At 37.1% G+C, this 5,638-nt stretch overlaps 1 non-coding gene across 1 annotated transcript; it reads right to left on the reverse strand.

Annotated features, from left to right (window-relative positions):
- Positions 1 to 665: 665 nt before the first annotated feature.
- LOC137222923 (U6 spliceosomal RNA) lies at positions 666 to 772 on the reverse strand. The gene has a single exon (XR_010942688.1). It is a non-coding gene; the product is annotated as a U6 spliceosomal RNA (small nuclear RNA).
- Positions 773 to 5,638: the final 4,866 nt, after the last annotated feature.

Raw genomic sequence — 5,638 nt, forward strand, 5'->3', positions numbered from 1 at the left:
CAAAAAAGTCACAATCTACCATAATCACATAAAAATATTCTTGAGAGGGCTTCCCTGGTGGCGCAGTGGTTGATAGTCCGCCTGCCAATGCAGGGGACTTCGCTGGTCCGGGAAGATCCCACGGGCCGCGGAGCTGCTGGGCCCGTGAGCCATGGCCGCTGAGCCTGCGCATTCGGAGCCTGTGCTCCGTAACGTGAGAGGCCAAAACAGTGAGAGACCCGCGTACTGAAAAAAAAAAAAAAAAAAAAATATATATATATATATATATATATTCCTGAGAATATAATTTTATTAAACAAATGATTATAATATTAAATTACAGCTTTTTTTTTTAAATTGGGGTATAGCTGCTGTACAATGTTGTGTTAGTTTCTGCTGTACAATGAAGTGAATTAGCTACAAGTATACCTATATCCCCTCCCCCTTGGAACTTCTTTCCACCCCCCACCTCTCCCATCCCCCCACCATCCCACCGATTTAGGTCATAACAGAGCATGGAGCTGAGCTCCCTGTGCTATACAGCAGGTTCCACTAGCTATCTGCTTTACACATGGCAGTGCACATAGGGCAGTCCCATCTCCCAATTCATCCCACACCCCTCTACCCACTCCCGTGTCCATTCTCTGTGTCTGGGTCTCTATTCCTGCCCTGCAAATAGATTTATCAAAAATATGGAACGCTTCACGAATTTGCATGTCATCCTTGCGCAGAGGCCATGCTAATCTTCTCTGTATAGTTCCAGTTTTACTATATGTGCTGCCGAAGCTAGCACATAAATTACAGTTTAAGAAAATAATACATTATCACCCTTTGACTTTTTGGTCTAAAAATGTAGGGTTTATAAGAGGGATTTTTTGTTTTAACTATGCTTCACTTCCAAACATTCCAAAATTAATGATGAATATTCAACACAAAATGGCACAAAGAGTGTACCATCTTCTCTGATCTACGAATTGATGGTCTCATCATGTGGTATATTTGCCTTTAAATATGTGACCACAAATCTATCGTGAAGACACTGCCCACTTTTTTTTCCTACTCTTTAACAGTGCCATGTTACTCAACTAGTTATACTACATTGTGACATCTCTGATTATATATAAAGGGCATCTTCATAACTGGTCGTGTTGTTAGATTTCATATGTCCATAAATTAAGCTTTTTGCTATTGAGCTATTGGACTTTAAATACAAAATGGGTGATGGAAAATTCTCAGAATCTTAAAATATTTTTTTAAAGTTTTACTGTGGAAAGTTTAAAATAAACTCGAAAGTAGGGAGAATAATGAAACTATCATATCCATTACCTAGTGCTTTATTTTTCTATTGCTGCTGTAAAAAATAATAATATAATAACAAACCTGGTGGTTTAAAACAGCATAGGTCATTATTTTAATAGTTCTAGAGGTCAGAAGTCAGAAATGGATCTCATTGGGTTAAAAATAAGGGCTGTGTTACCTTCCTGGAGACTCTAGGGGAGAATCTGTTTTCTTGTCCTTTAAGTACCAAGAGGCTCCTGCAGCTTCAGGGTGTCATATTTCTATCTTCAAAGCCAGCAACATGAGGCCAAGTCTTTCTCATGTTGGTATCTCCCTCGTACTCCCCCTTCTGCTCTCCTTTTACACTTCTAAGGACCCTTATGATACACTGACTCACTCCATCTCCTCCCCACTCCTCCCTGTTGCAGGGTCTTCCAGGATAGTTCCCCCATCTCAAGGTCAGTTGATAAGCAAACTTCCATCGGCAACTTTGATTATCCCTTGCCATTTAACAAGATAGTCACAGGTTTCAGGGATAAAGATCTAGACCTCTTTGGGGGATAGGGGTGGTCATTTTTCTGCCTCCTATACCTATTACAATTATCAATATTTTGCCATTATATCCATCTCCCTTCCCCCAGAGCACACATATCCAAACATTTTTATGTGTTTGTTTGCTTCAGTTTTATTTTTAAGCAAATCTCAGACTTAACGTTGCTCTACAGATAAATAGTTCTGTGTGTATCTAAATAGGTAAGGCCATGTTGTTTATACATAACCAAAACAAAATAATACCTTATAAAACAATAATTGTATAATACGATCTAGTACCTGGTCAATTTCAAATGTTTCCTCATTATCTCAAGTGTTTTGGGGCAGCTTCCCTGGTGGCGCAGTGGTTGGGAGTCCGCCTGCCGATGCAGGGGATGCGGGTTTGTGCCCCGGTCCGGGAGGATCTCGCGTGCCGCGGAGCGGCTGGGCCCGTGACCCGTGACCGCTGGGCCTGCGCGTCCGGAGCCTGTGCTCCGCGGCGGGAGGCGCCGCAGCAGTGAGAGGCCCGCGTACAGCAAAAAAAAAAAAAAAGTGTTTTGGGGGCTTCCCTGGTGGCGCAGTGGTTGAGAGTACGCCTGCTGATGCAGGGGGCATGGGTTTGTGCCCCGGTCCGGGAAGATCCCACATGCTGCGGAGCGGCTGGGCCCGTGAGCCATGGCCACCGAGCCTGCGCGTCCGGAGCCTGTGCTCTGCAACGGGAGAGGCCCCAACAGTGAGAGGCCCGCGTACCGGAAAAAAAAAAAAAAAAAAAAAAAAAGTGTTTTCTACAATTGATGATAGAATCATGATCAAAATAAGGTTCACATGTTTTATTTGGTTGCTCTGTGTCTTGAATTTCTTTTACTCTGTAACCGTTCCCCATCTATATTTTTTTGTTTCATGTCAAGTAATAGTTGATGCTGCTTAATTGTGTACTCCTTAGAATTTCCCAAACTCTGGATTTGGCTAATTGTAGCTTCATAGCATAGTTTAACATGAACCTTTATTCTTCATATTGCCTATAAACTGATAATTAGATTCAGGTGTTTTTTGTTCCTGCTCTGGCCCCCTCCCCCACAATAATATATTATTGTAGTGTGTGTAGTTTATATTGTGTTACATTAGGTAATACATGGTGTGGTTGTCTCAGTTTTAGTGCTTTAAAAATGATTATTAGATTCAGGAGTTGTTCAGCCTGGTCTATCTGTTATAAAGTTCCCCATCAACTGTTCACCTAATGACTTCAGCAGCAGTTGATAATAGTTGCCTAGATATTTTGAGACTACCTTTCAGGACCTTCCTCTGTCATCATGTTTAACATTGTTCAGTGTTCTAGGAAAATTAACTTATGTATACTTTCCAGGGATTTAATTAGTGGAAGAAAGGAGGTATATTGGTAACTAACTGTTTGTCTACAGAAGTGTAAGGCTCTTAAATTATGTCTCCACTATCTGCCATCTTGACTTTGAGTTTCTTATCCATCACAATTTTGATGATGTGTTTTCAAAGAGAATACAGCAAAGGGACTGATAATCTATACAGAGATAATATTCCTGATAATATTACAGAGAATGTTGGAATTCCTATATTGCGTATGATGGGAGGTATAGTTAATATTTTGTTTTCTATGGGCATCTCCACAGAATCTGAATCCAGAGAGATTCTTTGGAAAAATATTACCTTTGTTATTACCATATTATTGGAGGTATAGCTCAGGGGTAGAGCATTTGACTGCAAATATTACCTTTGTTGTTACCATATTATTTAATCTCTCTTTTAAGATACCGTTATCCTTATTTAGAAAAAGATTGGATGACTATGTGCTTTTTTTTTTTTACTATCTAAAATATTTTAAGGTCTTTCACTATATTGCAGCACAGTTCTAGGCATATACTCTAATTACCTAATTAGTATAAGTACTGTACATGCAAATTGCATAATTAGAACATATAATTAATAGTTAAGAGGTATTATTAATTGGCATCCACAATGTCTGTGCTTATGCTTTACTTTTAGTAACAAGTATAACTTATAAAATAATTTTTATTAATATAAGCGTTTTAAAAGTCTTACATTGTGGACACTGATCTGATGGTGAAAAAATAAAAAGAATGAGCATATTAATCAGTTAGTGACTTTATAGTCATGAAAGCTATTTTTCAAACTGCCTCACAAGAGAACAAATTTGTTATTTTATTTTATGAGTACTCTTGAGCAAGAACCCATTAGTGTAATATTTGATCTTGCAAATTTTCAGGAACATGTTATATAATAGTCCCTAGAGTTTACATTGCTATTTCTTATTCTTAATTATAGATACTATAATGTAAGGTCAGTAATCAAATATTTTCAACAAAATCTTTGAAATCTATTTGATAAGTAAATCACTCATTAATAATCAATTTTTCATATAAGGAAAAGAATAAACCCTATAGTTGATCATATATCCTAAACATTCAAAATATACTTTATCCCATGTGCATGTTCATATGTCAGTATTAAGCATGCATGACTAATTTTTATTAATCATTTAAATGCTCATGTTTAACTTTTAGTGTGCTTCCTATTTGACTGTTAGTGTGCTTCCTATTTGACTATGTATCACACACATCAGAAATATTTTAAAAGTCATATTCCATTCTTCATCAATGTGAAACATCACAAAGATTCCCTATATCATAACTCACTTAAATATCTACAATACTATATATTTGTCTTGTGATATTTGCTTTGTTTTATCTTTAGCATTCATTGCTACTGATTTATAAATTCTCTAAAGGCCTTCACAACATTGTATTTTTGAGGAATCTTGGTACAGTGCCTAGATCATAATATAGAAGAAAACTTAAGTCGATGTATTAAAACTGAAAATATTCCAAAAAGGCCATTGATCAATAATTTTTTAAATCCAGTATTTTAACATTTATTATTAAATCCCAATTTTGTTACTGAATTAAAACTTCTAGAGTCTCTCTTTCCATATCCCCCTGCCTCTAGAGAACACATTCTAAAGAGTGAGTAGGAACTAGGATTCATAATATGCTTAATATCCACCTGCAAAGGTTCAGCTTATATTCTATGACTCAGTTCACTATTCACTTTTACCACCTTACATTACTCTCACAATATAGCCCCTAATTATTTGCATGCACTTAAAGCCAAGATTGACTATGCTTGCAAAATCATTTATAATTTTCTTATTTCCTAAAACATTGAGCCTGAGAACAAATTATTCTTGCTCTCATCCAATTTTGTTTTCTTTCTCCAATTACCACTATGTAAAATCACCGTGTTCCTTTTCAGTTGTTGTTCTTTTGAAGTAATAATTTAGGAGTTTATTAGCTATAGTCTCTACTCCCAAATCCCTCCACACTTCAACAACCCCATTCCTGCCCAAAAATATTTCTGTGAGAACAGGGATTTTGTCTACCTCATTTATTACCATATCCTCCAGCTCTGAAAACACTGCTTGGCACAGGAGACATACTAAGTAAACATTTACTCATAGCTTAGTCTTTGAGATTTATGCATATTTAATTTTTTCCTTTTCATTAGTGTTGCATGTATTCTTTTAGATGTAGTGTATCTGGTTCTTCTCACTATTGAGTTATCGTCCAGCTGGAATTATTGATTTCCGTATTTTTCTGTTTGTTCAAGCAGACAGAAGCTTCTGAGCACATTAGTCAGTCAAGACCATCTTCTGAGCTCTTTCTCACCTCTACTGTAACATGTTGTCCTGCTAAAAATGCCAGGCATGCCTGATCATTTGTTCTCTTGAAATTGCTGGTGTAAACTAAGTTAAAATGAGAAATTGAATGTCCTCCCTTGCTCAGTCCTTCATCTTCCTTGT

The sequence above is a fragment of the Pseudorca crassidens genome, chromosome 3 (genome assembly GCF_039906515.1).
Source record: "Pseudorca crassidens isolate mPseCra1 chromosome 3, mPseCra1.hap1, whole genome shotgun sequence".
In the NCBI taxonomy this organism is placed as follows: Eukaryota; Metazoa; Chordata; class Mammalia; order Artiodactyla; family Delphinidae; genus Pseudorca; species Pseudorca crassidens.